The following is a 19,885-nucleotide window of genomic DNA, read 5'->3' as shown; positions in this document are numbered from 1 at the left end:
GTGACTTTGAAAAACAAAGCTGGATATATCTAGTAGGCTGTTGTCACCTTTTATTTTTTAGCAAGGGTTCCTTAACGGACTCAACATATATGCTTCATTTGTATGTAAGCTACTCTGCAAGAATCATCCAATCTGTAACACAAATATAGTTTAGTTTATTAGAATGCTTCAAACATTTTTTTTGTTTTTTCTTTAAATGGTTTAATGACTCTTATGGCATTCTGATGAAGCTGTTTGCACATTGAATAAGTGGGTAAAAATTATTTCCTCATTTAAGAACTGCAACTTAAAAAGGTTTCTGGAGGACTAAATCTGCCATTGTGCGCTAACTATTGCAGGATTAGTTCTCTTGCTGACATTATAACTGTTAAGTGTAGAGCACTATATACAAACATGTTGGCAATTACATAGAGAAATATTCAGTATCAATATTAAGATTTAATTCCATTTCACTTCATTAGGGCAGACCGATCATATCACTTTACCAACTTATCTCCCTAAATTTTTGTCACGAAATATTTTCTATTCTGTAATTATGAGTGTGTTCAAAACTCACTTTTGTCTAATGTATGGCATTCAGCAAATTAGAATATTACATTTCCTTAGATTACATCACTTCGCCTCAAAATATTCAACACATCAGGCCTGACACCTGATAGTCACACATTCTTCCTCCCCAAATCTAATGTGGATGTGCATGTTGGCGATTTAAATTAATTCCAAATCACCATGTAATACCGGTGGTGAGCTTATTTTACAGCTGAAACGTACTTTACAAAGAATTCAGCGGAAAAGAAATTACTGACCTGGAAAGATGTTTTACTGAAAGTATTTAGGGGAAATGAAGTGATTTGTCCAGTTATCGCCACAAATAATACTTAGCTATATTTGTGGCCTTGTTTAAAAAATAAATTAGACATACATTCCAATGAAAATAGTCACAATTATAACGCAAAAATTGACGTTGCTATAAGCACAGGATACACTTAATTTTGTATTAAACACCCACAAAATATGTAATGTATTTTCTAAACAGCACAGCAATTGTTTGTCACTGATGGTGCCCCGACTGGTTTTGTTGAAAGTTAAGAGTACTGGAACAAATTTTGAAGTAAACTTGAGGTGAAAATTGACTTCGAGAACTACTGCTCACAGGTCAGTTAAGCTAGCTAGTACATACAGTCCCAGTGAGTAAGAAATGGCAAGGAGAGTAAAGGAATAGTCATTGTGTACGGCCCGCTGCTTTCTAAATTACAAAGAATCAGAGAGCATGATAATCATTGATGCAAGTAAGCACCAAGCTGTACCGATCAATTTCATTAAAAACTAAAAATGTATCTCTCTTATAAATGAAGGAATAAGCGAGCAAACGTTACCTTAAAGGTATCCAAAAAGAATCCTTCGGAAGCTACTGTTTGTGCTGAGTAGTAATTACTTTTCGAAGAGGTATGGATTCAAGGACACTAAATAGTAGAATAGCTTCAATATAAGAAGTCACTTCTATTTTATTGGTGCTAGTTGGGCTCAAATCTATAGTGCTTGTAACACAAGACCAGTTGCTCGACTAAAACTCACATAAATAAAATAAATTGAAAACTCCTCTACCCTTCCTGCCGACCTGATTCCAAATACAGAACTAGTCACTAGTCAGTCTTGCCAGGCGTCATAGTGTCGATACTTGTAAAATACTCTATAAATTCTCGTACGCCAAATAAAATTCTCTTAGAGGTTAAATATTTCGAGCCCAATTTAGTTTCTCACTCTTTTTTTAGTAAAAGAAGATATAAAAACTTTATTTTTGTCAATCATAAATTATATGTTGTTGGAATCTGCAGCACGATTAATAGTTTTTATCGCAAAGTTGTCCACTAATAAGTGATCCCTAAAGTGGGCACCCCAATTTGTCATCAAGACAGTATGCCTTCTTTTTTGTTCTTTAAAGAATTTAAATGTGCTCTTTGTCACTCATTAGCGCTGCAGAATTGCAAAATTTCAGCTTTTATGCCGTAATATGAAAAAAGTATTTCAAGAAAAACGTTTCCCCTCCAGCACCGTAACATGAACGAGTGCCGGTTTATTTTTACTATTAAACATAAAAAACTACAGGTACATATGAATAAAATGTTTAGAATTGAATTAAAACTGTTCAGTAGGACAGTTGTATCAGGGTTGAACGTCAAAAACGGCCCGAAAAAGCGTAACGTTGAATCACTTTGAAAAACACCACTTTTTGGGCTTGCTACAAGTCTCTTCTGTAGGGCAGGTTTACGGCTCGTCTAATATTGTATGAGTCCGCGTGGTAAAAACACTCCCTCGAAATAAGAAAATTAATTTTAGGAAAAACATTAACATTGCATTGGGAAAAGTATGCAAGCTACTGAAAGATCTGTGAAATTGTCAATCTGCTGTTTCCTACAGTGCAATCCATAATTCAAAAATTTAAATACAAAAATAATTCATGACAAACCTAGAAGTGGCCGGCCTAAAATTTTAAGTTCCCGTTGTGAAAAACTTATATTACGCTAAATTTGAGCTAAATCCCCATATTAGTGCTCCTAAAATACGTTCAGAGATTAGATCTGAATTAAACATGACAGTAGTACAGAAACTGTGAGGAGGGTTCAGCGGAATGCCGGATACAATGCTAGAATATCCTGCAAAAATCCATTAAATAGCGATGAGAATAAAAAGAAAAGAATTGACTACGTAAATTTATACTTGTCAAAGGATGAAAAATTCTGGGATGAAGTTGTTTTCAGGTGACGAAAGCAAATTTAATCTTTTTGTGTCGTTTAGTTTGGAGAAGAGTGAATAAGGAGCTGAAAATGAAGAATATTAGAACAACGGTCAAGCATGGTGGTGGATCAGTTATGGTCTGGGGTTGTATGTCGTCCTGTGGTCCAGGAAATCAGCATTTTATAGATGGGCTCATGGACTAGTGTGTATACTGACATTTTTTTTTTTTAATTTAAAGCAAAGTGCATCTAAAATGGGATTCTGGAAAACTTTAAATTTTATTAGGACAACGACCCCTAAGCATAAGGCGCGTTAAGTAGCGAATGGCTCCTTTATAATTGCCTTAAAGAACTTGATACTCTTTCCTAAATGTGCCTACCACGCAAATGTTAAGTTTCGTTAAACAAGTATTTAAACAAAAATTCATATAGTTTGTATTTACTCCAAATTACAATTTCACACTCAACTACACTGTTGAAAAAGATAAATTGTTGTAAGCCTTAACAACCCTTTGAACCTACTTACAGATAATCCTTATAACGGAATTAGGTATTAACCAATACGACTAGGTATCTTATAAATAAACTTCCCTGATCTGTTAGACTTGGTTTTTCAAAATTTTCTATTGTACCGTATATGAAACTAAAAGCAAATTAACCTTCGATTATAAAAATAGCACTTGTTTGAAATATTTCCTAACATTGTCTCAAATGTGAATATATAGGTTTCGTGACCGTAAATTGTTAAGCTTAGGATTCAAGATTGGCGAGGAATCGGTCAAATAAAAAACAAACTCGTCTTCTTGCCAACGTTTCGACAAATACCGTATTTGACGGCATATAAGACGCACCCTTATTTAGAAGGCCACACACAAGGGAAAAAAGTTTCAATAGTCCGCCGCGGTACCACAATAACTTAAAATGTGGTTTCTTTTAGTTCTCACGTTTCGTAAAAGCCAAACAAACATTCATTGTATGCAATTACCAAACATATTTTTATTAAGGGAAATTAACAAACGGCAAGCTATTTTGAACATATGTAAATTTCAGTTCTATGGGCGCTAAACTGATCCAAAACCAAAAGAAAGGGTTTTCTTAAGAGTCCACCAGGTCGCCTCGCCCATACGTTCTGTAACCACAGTTTCATTCCAGCTTCATCCATCCAGCCTTTCGGATGAACAGTCAATTATAAATTAAAGCAACGCAGTTTAGTCATTATTAAACCTGATAAAATAATTATGGCAGATGTAGAAAAAGTTATGTGTGTCTAGACCTTTATCCGGGCTAAAAATAGCATTCAGTATTGAAAGTTAACCTGTGTCCTTCACGTATAAGACGCAGGTAACTTTTTTGAGACCTAATTTAGGCAAAAAAGTGCGTCTTATATGCCGTCAAATACGTATATTGTCCTCTTCAGGGCCTGGATATTACAAATACACAAATACAAACAATTCAGTAACACAGAAAATCAGTAAAAAAAACAGTAATATAAAAATAAAATAAATAAATAAAATGAAATACAATAAATTCTTTATAATTATTGAAAACTTACGTGGCTATGCGGGTTGGTTGAGTTACAGAAACCAAGAGCCAGAATTGGAGAACAGGTATATTCATATATATATAGCGGGACTTACACGGGAATTTTGGCAATGCCAATGGGACAGATACGAGTAATCTAGAGTAATTACAATGATCAATTTTGACAATAAAATAGATATTGGGAAATTTCTTTTAATACAAAAAAGCCAGAAAACCAAAACCCTTATGAACTAAATAACATAACCAAATGATTAGTAAATTTAAAAGAACACAGCAATAATTATGTACAGATGTTAGAGATCTTTTTATTTTTTAATGATCAAATTGTAGCAATTGGCTAAATTCGACGTGTCTATCCTAAAGTTTACTGTGTTGTTTTGTTTCACATGTGTCACATTTCCACAATGAGTTTTATTTTTCCAGCATTCGGAGGAAGATTGAGGCTGTTTGGAGAATAACTTATGCTTCAAAATGGTATCAATTTTTAGAAAATTTATCTGTCTTTCTAACCGCGTTATCAGAATCGAATTCGGACTAAAACTTTCTGAGTAATAACATTTTTAATGGAAAAAAGTAATGATTTTGGAAAAAAAATTAAAGTGACGTCACTCAAGAACGGTGGAAAATATGAAGTTGGCCGGCCAATATGTCATTGAACTCCACTTTAGATGTACTACACACAGTAGGCCTATGGACAATACTTACTGGTTCACCCTGTATATTAGCTGGCTCTGAGGCAAAAAGGAAATAAAGGAGTAGTAATCACAGAAAATTAGCACGAATATAACATAAGAAATAAAGGAAATGTTTACTTACCTGAGACCAGGTTAATGAAATCGGTTTTACTTCCGAATCTTGTTTCCATAAGAATCTTTAATAAAATCCCAGTAAATGTAAGACAGTAGAAAATTAAAAAAATTGACCAAATTTTTTAAAAAACTTTATTAACCAACTGTCTTTGTAGTGTAAGAGAATTAACGGAGACCTGGTGATTTTGAACTGAAATGAGTAGTAGTATAATGGCCACGTTAAAGAACAGTGTCGTTTCAGTTTATAATTTATATTTTTTTATTTATTAAATTACATCACAGTCATTTAAAAATTTATTTATATTATTGTATTATAAAGACTTGAAATATATTAACGTGCCTTTTGTATTTCTATATGTTCACAGGCAATAAATAAATAATACCCAAATTAAATTGAACAATTTTTTTCTCATTTTCTATAAAAAATAAAATTCCCAAATTTTCTTTTAAAATGTAGAGGAAATCCTTTTTAATAACTTTTTTTTTTTTTGCAACAGCGTAGATCAAATAGATTTCGAGAAAATAGTTGCCAAAAACTGGAAAAAACAGCTTTTTCAGATTTATTTATTTATTTATTTTTGTAAACAACGTAGCGGCTACATACGATAACCGATTCGTAAATGAAGAGTCATTTTAAAATCGAAATTTCATATAGATTTGCATTTTAGATGTCTCGACGATGTGAATCTTAAGATGGGGAATTGGCCCCACGTAAGTAAGGCCCTCTCAAAAATTATAATACTAATAACTCTATAAATCTTAGCCCGATTTTGATAAAATTTAGCAGAAAGAAGTGGTCAGAGATTTTCTAAATATTAAAATGCTATTCTCTTCTTAACCTACTAAAAAGATGTACTGCAATCGTACAAATTACAGATGAGTGAACCTGTTTACATGAATGGTCATTCGATTCAAAATTTTATAACTATATAAATAACATAGCAGTGTATTAAAAAAGTTAAAAAGTAATTGTATAAATTTAACCTGGACAGTAACTTTAATAATTTTGTTTATAATTATAATCACCTGTAAAATTGTAAATATTATTATTAGTGTTAGGCAGTGTACATACGCATTTAGTTCGATTTTCTTCTTTTTTTTTTTACTAACTTTTTATAATTATCTTTCTGTTTATATTGTTATTCTCTTATTTATTTCTCTTTCACAATGAGCCATTCTAGTGATCGCACAGTAATAGCGACCTCCACGGACAACGAGTCCACTACGTCCACTTCTTACAAGAGGAACTATCCTTCCGGTGTCTCCCCCAAAAAGTTTAAAAAAAACCAAAAGTACACGGAACGCATCAGCCAAGAAAGGTCCCCAGGGCCCACAAAACCTTCCTGTCTTTGTGCAACCAGCAACGTCCTCAGCTGAGAAACCCGAAGTAGCTCGAGGCCTAGCAACTGTTACGGCTCCCCCAGGAGTGCTGACTAATAATCCCTTCGCTCCTTTGGCTGATCTACAGGACATGGAGACAGCTGCTCCTGTCTCAACACGTGTCCACAAGCCACCTCCTATTTACGTAAAAAATCTCAGTCAGTATGCTGTTTTATGTACTGAATTAACGCAACTCGTGGGAAGAGATGCCTTTATATGCAAAGCAAGAATCACAGATCTAGTCATCCACGCAAAAACCATTGACAGCTACCGAGGCATCATCAGGTACCTTAAACAAAACAAGGCGGACTTCCACACATACCAACTGGAGGAGGACAAAGCCTACAGGTAGTCTTAAGACATCTCCACCAAAGCGTGCCCATAGAATTCATAAAGAAAGAACTCAATGAGCTGGGCCACACTGCGAGGAATATCGAGTACTCCACCCCAACATTAGTTAGTTAGGTTAGAAGAAAATAGGAGTTAGGCCAACCGTTAGGTTTGATTCGATCAGATTGACTAGGTGTAGGTTAGGCTGTGTAGTAAAGTGTCTATTCTACAGTATAGTTTAGGTGCAAAGGACCCTTGTTGTTGCGCACCTTACAAAACCCCAAAACAAACAAAACCAGTTATTCACCCAGTCACCAAACAAACTCTGCCTCTCTTCTTTGTGGATCTCGAACCACGGCCAAATAACAGAGATGTTTTCAATATTGATACTCTTTGTTACTCGAGAATTAAGGTTGAAGAACCCACAAGCAACGGATTGTTGTGCAGTGCAAGCGTTGCCAGGAGTACGGACATACGAAGAGCTATTGCCGGTGAGCACTTTACACAAGATTGCGGCAAGATGCCAACCACACCAGCCAAGTGTGCTCTCTGCAGCGGCGACCATACAGCCAGCTATAAAGGGGTGTACAGAGAGTCGCAGCGAGCTCGGAGACAGCCTCCCGTATACGAACATCGCTCAGCACAACGGAGTACTCCACAACCACCGCCAACAACACAACAGTCAAGAAACTTTCCTCCTCTGCATACTCCCTTCACTAACCAAAATCTATCATATGCAAGGGTGGCCGCGGGACCTCAGCCGCCTCCTATTTCTCAAATGCCCAAACCTTATCCACAGGAGACATCAATACACTTCTCACAAGCTTCTTAACAGACTTCAAATCCCTCATCTCTGATATCTCTCCTTACAACTGTCGTTTCCAGACTCCTTCCTAACCAATCTCCTTAATGCCTCTTTCACAACACTCTCTCACCATCATCCTCTGGAATTCTAATGGAATGACTAACCGCAGACATGAACTAGAAATATTACTACGAGACAAACGTATTGACATCGCCCTTATAACGGAGACGCACTTCACTGACAGATCAAGATTTTTCATCCCAGGTTACACGACTTACAAGACCAATCACCCCGACGGAACAGGTCACGGAGGAACTGCAATACTTATTCGAACTTCTTTACAACATTTCTTAATACCCTACAACGCTACACCCTTCCTACAATCTACAGTAGTCTCTTTACTGACAGAGCCCTTCTCCTATACTTTTGCAGCTGTTTACTGTCTTCCTAACCACAATATCCATCAAAACGATTTCTCATCCTTTCTCTCTTCTCTTGGGTCTCGTTTCATATGTGGTGGCGATTACAACGCTAAGCATCCGAGTTGGGGCAGCCGGGTGGCAAATCCGAGAGGTCGAACTCTTAGGACTATCCTCAATCAAAATAGTTACATTTCCTTATCCCCTTCTCAACCGACTTACTGGCCAACTTCTCCTCGCAAAAGACCTGACCTTCTTGACTTCTTTATCTGTTCTAATATTACCTCTTTACACACTGACATACACACATTAAACGACTTGTCTTCAGATCATAGCCACGTCATTCTAACCCTTGACATTTACCCAAAACAAGCTCTTCCCCGACAAACCCTAATAAACGGAACTGTTGACTGGGACTTATTTCGAGAAACTCTTGACGAAAAACTGAACTTAAATGTGTCCTTAAAAACTCCTCAACAACTAGACGATAACGTGGCATACTTGACTACCGCTATTCAGCAAAGTATTTGGCATTCTACACAACGCACTTCACCCAACAGAACTGCACCATTACCTCTCAATCTACCTCTTCACTTGAGAGAACTGATAACGCGCAAACGTCGCGCAAGAGCTCTTTGGCATCGCACCAGATATCCCTCTCACAAAAGACTGTTTAACCAACTTACTAGAGAACTGACAACAAAACTAAGGGATTATTTTAACGACCAATTCTCTGATTATACACAATCACTCACAACTGAAGACAACTCTCTGTGGACAACAACCAAAAGAATTTTCAAATACAGAAAAACTTCTCACCCACTAAGACGCCCGGACAATTCTTGGGCTAAATCCGACGAAGAGAGAGCCCAGTACTTTGCCGAACATCTTTCTACAGTCTTCACTCCTCATTCCGACGTACAAGACTTACAACATACTGAAAATATTCTCAAAGAACTGGACATCCCTCTACAACTTTCACCTCCTCCTAAGCCATTCACTCCTAAAGACATCATGGACATAATCAACTGTCTTCCCAAAAAGAAAAGTCCGGGCTATGATCTGATTACTGCTAACATCCTGCTACAACTCTCCAGGAAAGCAATAGTATTTCTTACTACTCTTTATAATGCTGTACTTCGAACCACTTACTTTCCTATTCTCTACAAATTCTCTTCGGTAACAATGATCCCTAAAGCAAATAAACCTTCTCATATCCCAAGCTCTTACCGACCAATCAGCCTTCTACCCATCCTGGGGAAAGTCCTCAAAAAACTTCTACTACTCCGCCTCCAAACTGAAATAGTCCCTTTAAATACGTATCACTCCTGACCATCAGTTCGGTTTTCGGAGTTGCCACTCGACTGTTCTTCAAGCACATCGAGTGGTGGATGTAATCGCTACTTCCCTTGAATTAAAGCAGTATTGCCCGGGTGTCTTCCTTGACATATCTCAGGCATTTGACAGGGTATGGCACACGGGACTGCTTTATAAACTCACATGCCTACTCTCTTCTACCTTTTACCTCATTCTTAAGTCTTATCTCTCCGACCGCTTCTTCCAAGTCAAACAAGGCTCTTCTTCTTCTCTTATCCTTCCAATACTCGCTGGAGTTCCTCAAGGAAGCGTTCTAGCTCCCTTACTTTATATTCTCTATACTGCAGACTTCCCAACTAACCCGACTACAATTACTTTCACCTTCGCCGACGACACTGCAATTCTTTCTCCTCATTTAGATCCTGTAATAGCAAGCCGTGCACTCGAATCACACATAAATCTTCTCGAGCCTTGGCTGCAAAAGTGGAGAATCAAAGTGAATGAATTAAAATCTAAATACATAGTATTCACTCTAAACAAGAAAACTCTCCCTCCTCTCTCCTTCCAAAATACTATATACCAATTACTAACCAAGTACGTACGATATCTTGGACTACATCTTGACAAACGACTAACTTGGAACCCCCACACGAGACTCAAACGAACTGACCTCAATCTGAGGTACAAAATGCTGAAAAGACTACTCGACAAACGATCAAAACTGACCCTGACGAACAAACGAACTTTATATACCGCTCTACTTGCCCCAATATGGACGTACGGAATACAACTCTACGGAAGCGCTAAAAAATCGAACATAAACCGACTTCAGACCTTACAATCAAAAATTCAAAGAACAATAGTTAACGCTCCCTTCTACGTCTCCAATCATACTATACACTCTGATCTCCAATATTCCTCTCGTCTCTGAAATAGCACAATCTCGTTACACAAAACTCCACTCAAATCTGCACAGTCACTACAACCCTCTGATCCACAACATGTCTACCACAACACTTCCTTCAAATCCACAGCGCAGACTGAAGCGGCGGTGGCCACGCGATCATCTCATCATTTAACGCCGACCTCCTAGGATGGTTGCTGCGTAAGCTTGCCAATCTGGCGAACTAATGGCTTCCATCACTGGATGGTCGTCGTTCACTCCAATCAAGCCCTTGGCGCACATGCATGTGCGCGTATATGTATGGATTGTATGTATGCGTGCATGTGTATTTGTGCTATCCTTATCATTCATCTCTTTTGCTTGTTGTATCTGTTACAGTTGCAAAATAAATAAACAAATAAAATAAAAAAAAATAAAATAATGTAGTTTTCTTCAATTATATTCAAAACCTAGGTGTTCCTATCACAATGTTGTGTAGTAATAGATAAAAATGTGCATATTTTTAGAACAGCTAATTATTGAAGTATATTACTACAAATACTCAATTAAAGGGACTATATTAAATTACAATTGAGAAAAGTATAATTATTGGTAAATAATTTATTTGTTATTAACTGTGTGCAATTTGTGCTCTCATATTTTTCTGTAAGACAAATTCAAGATTCAAATTTTGTTTTAACTCTAACTTTCCTTTTTTCCTTTTAATGTGCGCGCGTGATGATTACTCAGAATAAAGGCATAAAATCAATGAGGAAAGTTGAGAAGCGGGGTTTACCACAATTAATGAAGAAGATTGAAAAATTATCGTACCCTGTGGATTGCAATAGGAGCATCTTGGGTTCCTTTCCGTTAGCAAAATTAATTAATTTGCGCCTTTCCATTTATAGAAAAATCAGAAGAATAATTTAGAACAGAGTTAAAATAGGGTATCTATTTATTTATGAAAAATGTAATATACATTGTATTATTATTTTCACAAAAACATAGATACGAATGAAGTGGCCAGCAAGATAATCTGTGACATCTAATAAATTCTAAAAAATATTTACAAAAAGTTAATTACTTAGATGATCAATGAAATGTTGGGTACTAGCTGTATTGTGTACCTTTTGGCATTTAATCAATCCTTATATTTTAAACTTTTTAAACTGTAGGTTTTATTTTGTTAAGGAGATATAAAACTAATTCTTCATCTAGGAAAACTTTGATTTTAGGTTGTATACGACGAAGAATAAAATCAATGAGGTAAGTTGAGAAGCGGGGTTTACCACAATTAATGAAGAAGATTGAAAAATTATCCTACCCCGTGGATTGCAATAGGAGCATCTTGGGTTACTTTCCGTTAACAAAATTAATTAATTTGCGCCTTTCCGTTTATTTGCAATGATACCACAGATCCATGGCTACTGCTTAGCTGAAGCTCTGCCAAAAACAGTAAAGAAGTGTGACCTGACCTGCTAGCAATCCGTCACTTGCGGACAGATGTCTCTAGTTTGATTTTCTGGCGAATCATTGTTAATCCTTTATTTTGTGGCTTAACTACCTAACTGTTCGCGATACCATTGAACTTCAATAAAAGATAAAAAAAAATATCGATATGGTTAAATTTTATGTTAGAATAAACGAAGTAAAATAGACATAACAATGGTAACAAAAAAAAAAATTATGAAAATGTAAAATGATATAAATTTTTGCCTACATGCAGGTTTGCCTATTGCTTGAGGCGATAAAAATAAATTTATTAATTCTTGGTAATATTCTTGATAAGCCAGAGGGAGAAGACATTAGCTTAGTGGATAACATACTGGATATCAATGTGGAGATCACGGGTTCGAATCTCGCAGCTGGTACTTAGATTTTTTCTTCCTAGGAGCTTCTTACAGCTCACTGTCCGGTGATGTACATTGTGTCTTGCGGTGGTTCTGTGCGGTAGGAGAATGTGCTCAGATTGGAGGAAAAGAGCTCTGCTGTGTTAATGCAATAATAATGATCAAAGCAGTCGATGCGCCTATCCCCCCAAAAAGTGCCAATACTAAGATAACATTGCCATCTGTTTTGTTTCACAGCATTTTATTTTTCCTTTTTTTTAAACATCCTTGATCCAAATGTGGCACGTAGATTAACATGATACATTCTTAATGTGAAAATTATTTGTACATCACATAAAATAGGAATTCTGATATTTCTTTTTATTAAAAGTAAATAAAGTTGAAGAGGAGTGCACACTTTCACCGGATTGCATAAGAACTAATCACACAGAACTAAAGACTCTGCTGACTGAGCCAAACGATTGGGTGAGTCAGAAGTACAAACGGGAGGAGAAAACGATCGGGGAGCTTCATTTGCACTGCACCAAAAGAAATCACCTCCAATATATTTATAAGGCGTTTTCCCAGTATGTATTTTCAAGATCCCAGCTTGTTTGTGTCTGTAATCGCACACACTAAGTTTTTGTGGATTTTCTCCAGTATGTACGAGTACTTTTATATGTCTTTCCAAGCTCCATCTAAGTCCACAACTGAAACCACAAACGCCACAATTCGGTTTTAGTCACATTATGGTTTTTCATCAGTATGTATTCTCAAATGTGCTTTGAAAGACCTTGCTGCTTTACAACTATAATCACATACACTACATTTATACGGCTTCACATCAGAATGTGTGTACATATGTGTTTTCAACGACTCTTTTCTACTTGAACTGTAATCACATACACAACATTTATACGGCTTTACACCAGCGTGTAAGCCCATATGTGTTTTAAAAGTCCCTCTTCTACTAGAACTGTAATCACATACACTACACTTATACGGCTTTACACCAGAATGTTTCCTCATATGTAGTTTCAAAGACCATTCACGGCTAAATCTATAACCACATTCACTACATTTATACGGCTTTTCGCCAGTATGTACTCGCATATGTATCTTTTTATTCCCAGACTGTGTGCAACTAAAATCACATTCACTACATTTGAAAGGTTTTTCGCCAGTATGTATTCTCATATGTCTTTTAACATCCCCAGACTGTGTGCAACTGTAATCACATTCACTGCATTTATACGGTTTTACACCAGAATGCGTTCCCATATGTTTTTTCAAATCGCCAGCTCGTTTACAATTGTAATCACAATCACTACATTTAAATGGCTTTTCATCAGTATGTACTCTCATATGTTCTTTAAAACGGCTAGCACACGTACAAATATAACCACAATCACTACATTTATATAGCTTTTCGCCAGTATGTGCTCTCATATGTCTTTTCATATCCCCAGTCTGTTTGCATCTGTAATCACATAAACAACACTTATAAGGTTTTTCGCCAGTATGTACCCTCATATGTCTTTTCAAATCGCCAGCTCGTTTACAACTGTAATCACAATCACTACATTTAAATGGCTTTTCGCATGTATGTATTCCCATATGTTCTTTAAAACGGCTAGTACGAGTACAAATGTAATCACATTCACTACATTTATAATTTTCGGAGAAATGTACTATATTTGTTTGCAAATCACTACAATTCTCTGAAGAATAATTGCATTCAGTGTACATTGAATACATATTGAATAAACTCATGAATATCCCAATATGCTCCTTAAGCGGAATTTCTGGCACTTTCCAATTACATTTAAGTAATCTGTCTATAAGCGCACTTAAGCTGGATGCATTAGGTAGAACATCACAATATATTCAGTTCAAACTGCAAGCAGCATTATCATTAGAGACTAACTCTGAAGAACAAAGCTGCATATATCTAGTCGGCTCTCATCCATTTTTATGTAAGGGATCCTTAACAGACTCAATGTAAGCTTCTCCGCATGAATTATCCAATCTATAACAAAAATATTATTAGGTTTTAGAATGCTTCATATATTCGTAATTTCCTTTTGTATATAGATTAGTGACTGCCCCGGTATTTTGATGCAGCTGTTTGCTCACAGAATAAGTGGGTAAAATTTATTTCCTCATTTGACAACTGCAACATTAAAAAAGCTTCTGGACGTGGACTAAATCTACCAATTATCTGTTACGATCTATTAAATTAAGATTTAATTCCGTTTCAGTTGCGATTAGACTGTTGGACAGGTAACATCTAGTCTCATATTTTTTTGAATTTCTCATTAAAAAGAACTCTGATTAATGTGAAAGTTTGTGAGAGGTATCGTTAGTAATTTAGTAACTTGGAAATTAAATTTCAACAAATTCTAACGAGTGGTTTTTCGTTTAATTCAACGAAGACTGAAGGTCAACTTTTTGAAAGAAGAGTGAGCATAGGTGAGTTTTGTGTTGGTGGGGGTTATGTGTTGGTCTGTAGGGGTTCACCCTCTCCTCCCTTTCCCCCACTACATAGACTACCCTAAAGTATAATGATGCTCTCTAACTGTGTTGAGCAAGGGGAATGCTCGAATATGATAACTGACCAAAACATGTCAGATGAATTTGTAGAAGTGCCTTTTAGAAGAAAAGCGAAAAGAAAATTTTACACCCTTTCTCCGGAAATGGCCTCCAAGGGGAAAAACTTCTAACAAATACCTTTTGAAACTCCTAATACTGTTTCTAAAACTAAAAAGGTAGCATTTAACATGCCCCCAATAGTTATGTACTCCCAATATAGAAACCATAAGGCATCTATGGAGTCAATAAAGCCTAAACTCAAAGGTGAGATTGAATTTAAAGTCAAACGAGATCGTGTCATTGTTTATACCCAATGCATTGAGGACTACCGCTTCTTTGAACAGTATCTGAATTTTTTTTTTTTTTTTTTTTTTAGTATCTGAATAAGGCTTCTATTGAGTATCATACCTATCCTATTGAAACTGAAATAGGCCATAAAATGGTAGTTAAACTGCCTTCTGCTATAACCGCTGAAGAGATAAAAGAGAATTTACAGAGCAAAAATCTGAAAATTGAAAATGTTATTCAATTTCAAAAAAAAAGGGGCTGATGAGCAAAGTGTTCAAAAATACCCAACATATCTTGTGAGTTTCACAAAAGGTACATTAATGAGGGACATACGAGGGTCGTTTGAAAAGTCCGTGCAAAAATAAAAACTACTTAATTTTTTGGGGTAAACCTTTTTTATTTTTCAACATAGTCTCCTTTTAGGCTTATACACTTCGTCCAACGCTGCTCTAGTTTGTTGATCCCTCCCGAATAATAGGATTTGTCCAAGTCCGAAAAATAGCCATTCGTTTCTGCAATCACCTCCTCGTTTGAATAAAATCTTTTTCCCGCCAGCCATTTCTTCATATTGGGGAACAAATAGTAGTCCGAGGGAGCCAAGTCTGGAGAATAGGGGGGATGTGAAACGAGTTGGAACCCTATTTACATTAATTTTGCGACCACAACTGCTGAGGTGTGAGCTGGTGCGTTGTCGTGATGGAAAAGGACTTTTTTGTGGGCCAATCGTGGGCGTTTTTCTTGCAGCTCGGTTTTCAAACGGTCCAATAACGATGAATAATATGCACCTGTAATAGTTTTACCCTTTTCCAGACAGTCGATGAGGATTATTCCTTGCGAATCCCAAAAGACAGTCGCCATAATCTTTCCGGCCGAAGGAACGGTCTTCGCCTTCTTTGGCGCAGATTCCCCCTTGGTAACCCATTGTTTAGATTGTTCTTTGGTCTCAGGAGTGTAGTGATGTATCCATGTTTCATCCACAGTGACGAAACGACGCTTAAAGTCCTGCGGATTCTTCTGGAACAGCTGCAAACCGTCCTTGCAACACTTCACACGATTTCGTTTTTGGTCAAGCGTGAGCAATCGCGGCACCCATCTTGCGGATAGCTTTGTCATGTCCAAATGATGCAAAATATTATGTACCCGTTCATTCGAGATGCCCACAGCACTAGCAATCTCACGCACCTTCACTCTTCTGTCATCCATCACCATATCATGGATTTTATCAATGATTTCTGGAGTAGTAACCTCAACAGGGCGTCCAGAACGTTCAGCGTCACTTGTTCCCATATGGCCACTCCGAAAATTTTGAAACCCATTTTGATAGTATACTCATTGTTATAGAACATGATCATTTGAGAGATTCAAATTCATTGTTGAATCTGCATTGGATCAAAATACAATTTTTAAAAGATTCAATAATTCGGCGCTCTGTGTAGGCAGGCATCATTAGAAATACTTCTACCACAAACGTCTGCTGATCGACGTTATTTGAAGAAGATTACAAGTGGCAATTTCGAACCAATTTTAATCTCCTTAACTGTAACCGATTAATTGGAATCGATCATAACGGCTGAATAATTACAGGAGATTGTAACAGAAATAGATATACTCAAGGTATCATTATTTACAATTATCTGGAACTTTTCAATAACTGAAAATATTATACTGTATAATTAAACATTCAAATTCATGCCAAAGACTAGGCAGACTCTTAATTTCTAGACTCCTAAGTCTATTGTAAACTCAGACTTTACCTAAAAAGGCAAGATCTTATTCAGGACGGATTGTGCCGTGGGCTGCCACTATCAAGTATCTTGGAGTATTAATGGATCGTAGGCTGACCTTTACCCCCCCACATAAAGGACAGAGTAAATAAAGGCAAGGCTGCCATTCGAGTGTTATTCCCACTGTTCTGCAGGGACTCTAAACTGTCTCCAGAGAATAAACTCCTCCTGTACAAGGTCTGCTGATCGACGTTATTTGAAGAAGATTAGGCCCATGTTACTTTATGCTTGTCTCTCCTGGAGTCTGACATGTCGATCCAATAACGCCTCGCTGCAGATCATACAACATAAATTCCTCAGGCTTGTGACAACTTCCCCCCGCTACACGCGTATTATAGACTTACACTCTTAACACCAACATGGACTATGTAGAACACTACATCAAGTACCTCGCTACTGGTTTCTTCAGTAAGTGTGAATCAAGTCACAACCACCTATGCAGACTAATAGGGGACTATAGTTTGGACACGGAGTACAAACCACGTATCGAGGTTATGTTTAGTTAGTAGCATCTCTTGGAAGAACACACACCAAGTTTCAGCCAGATCGGTCTATTTCTTTGTATTTGGCATTCGTTTGAATCGAGGAAGTCGAGTGATTTTCAAAAAAAGGACGAAAAAGAATTTCGTGTGTTGATTAAACACTACTTTATGAAAGGCAAAACGCCTGAGGAGACTAAAGAGAAGCTTGATAAACATTATGGTGACTCTGCACCTTCGATTAGAACAGTTTATAAGTGGTTTCAAAATTTTCGGAGTGGCCATATGGGCACAAGTGACGCTGAACGTTCTGGACGCCCTGTTGAGGTTACTACTCCAGAAATCATTGATAAAATCCATGATATGGTGATGGATGACAGAAGAGTGAAGGTGCGTGAGATTGCTAGTGCTGTGGGCATCTCGAATGAACGGGTACATAATATTTTGCATCAACATTTGGACATGACAAAGCTATCCGCAAAATGGGTGCCGCGATTGCTCACGCTTGACCAAAAACGAAATCGTGTGAAGTGTTGCAAGGACAGTTTGCAGCTGTTCCAGAAGAATCCGCAGGACTTTAAGCGTCGTTTCGTCACTGTGGATGAAACATGGATACATCACTACACTCCTGAGACCAAAGAACAATCTAAACAATGGGTTACCAAGGGGGAATCTGCGCCAAAGAAGGCGAAGACCGTTCCTTCGGTCGGAAAGATTATGGCGACTGTCTTTTGGGATTCGCAAGGAATAATCCTCATCGACTATCTGGAAAAGGGTAAAACTATTACAGGTGCATATTATTCATCGTTATTGGACCGTTTGAAAACTGAGCTGCAAGAAAAACGCCCACGATTGGCCCACAAAAAAGTCCTTTTCCATCACGACAACGCACCAGCTCACACCTCAGCAGTTGTGGAAATAGGGTTCCAACTCGTTTCACATTCCCCCTATTCTCCAGACTTGGCTCCCTCGGACTACTATTTGTTCCCCAATATGAAGAAATGGCTGGCGGGAAAAAGATTTTATTCAAACGAGGAGGTGATTGCAGAAACGAATGGCTATTTTTCAGACTTGGACAAATCCTATTATTCGGGAGGGATCAACAAACTAGAGCAGCGTTGGACGAAGTGTATAAGCCTAAAAGGAGACTATGTTGAAAAATAAAAAAGGTTTACCCCAAAAAATTAAGTAGTTTTTATTTTTGCACGGACTTTTCAAACGACCCTCGTACGTCCATGATAAGGAAAGATTGCCTTCTATTTTCAATCGCAGCATTTATTTTTTTCTTTTATTATTAATATCTTTGATCCAACTCTAGCACGTAGATAACCATGATAATTCTTAAATTAAACATAATTTGTATGTAACATAAAATTTCTCTTAACATAAAATTTTTCTTTCAAAAAAAGGAAATTCTGATATTAATTTCAATTAACCAGTTAAGCGGGGAATGAAGCCCCCCCCCCACAGTGTGCGGAATTAAAACCAGACAATGACGTGTGTACACGTTGAACGCAGAACTAAACAACCAAAAGTTTTTTAAAGTCGTAATAGTCGCTGCAAGCACTTTTTCTGTAATCTCTGGGGTTCGAGTTTACAGAGCATTCTGTGCATTTCATAATCTTGCACCGCTTCACTTATGTATTGCCTGGTTAACTAGGGACACAAGAGCTTTTACATGGAAGAAAAGAGCATTGAACTCTTTAAAATGATTAAAAGCGGCAATGCACAAGGGTTGAGAGCTCCTATTTGTTTGCGTAATTCCCATGTTCTAATGGGGAGACCAAACATGTACCAACAATTTATCATTTGGCTGGCTTCCACCACCCCCTCCGTATAAAATACTTGGTAGTTCTATTGGTAAGATAAAGGAAACATCCCGCCAAATAATATTCTTGTTGTATTTTATTAAAATTTCGATTTTTTTATAATTAATGGCAATCTTATATTTTTTACGAGTACACACGTCGAAGGCACCATAATTGAGATTTGGTTAAACGTGTTTACACGTCAAAACACTTAACAGGTTAAGAAAGCATAAATTTGAAGGGAAGTGCAAAGTTCCACCGGATTGCTTAAGAACTAATCAATAGAACTGAGAGACTTTGCTGACTAAGCCAAACGATTGGATGAATAGGAAGAACCGATAAGACGAGAAAGCGAATAGGGAACTTCATCACGGGGCTAAACTTGATGGCGATTGCACAGCAGCAAGTATGGTGTCATAGTTTACTTCAGGAGAGCTACAGTCAATTTTAGCTGGTTGAACTGATGAAATAAGAGTGGAAAAACTATAATCACTTCCATAAGGTTTTTCGCCTGTATGTACCTCATATGTCTTTTCAAATCGCCAGCTCGTTTAAAACTGTAATCACAATCACTACATTTAAATGGCTCTTCGCAAGTATGTATTCTCATATGTTCTTTAAAACGACTAGCACGCATACAAATGTAATCACATACACTACATTTATACTTTTCGGAGAAATGTTCTATATAATCACATTTCTCTGAAGAATAATTGCATTCTGTGAACATGAAGGACATATTGTATAAAGTCATAAATATGCCAAGTACGCTCCTTAAACAGAATTCACTGGCACTTAAGAAACTCTAAGATTACTTTTATTACGCACATGTGCTGGATGAATTGGGTAGAACATCACAACATGGTTTAATATAATAATAATAAT

At 37.0% G+C, this 19,885-nt stretch overlaps 2 pseudogenes; both read right to left on the bottom strand.

The window, feature by feature from the left end:
• The window catches only part of LOC141461978 (uncharacterized), a 16,651-nt pseudogene extending 14,988 nt beyond the window's left edge, over positions 1-1,663 (bottom strand).
• LOC141461392 (uncharacterized) overlaps positions 1-19,885 on the bottom strand; it is a 20,998-nt pseudogene extending 1,113 nt beyond the window's left edge.

This window comes from Rhodnius prolixus, unplaced genomic scaffold (assembly GCF_049639745.1).
Source record: "Rhodnius prolixus isolate KJV_2025 unplaced genomic scaffold, Rpr scaffold_1, whole genome shotgun sequence".
Lineage (NCBI taxonomy): Eukaryota > Metazoa > Arthropoda > Insecta > Hemiptera > Reduviidae > Rhodnius > Rhodnius prolixus.
Note: the sequence above shows the minus strand (reverse complement) of the source record. Positions and strands in the feature narration are given on the sequence as shown.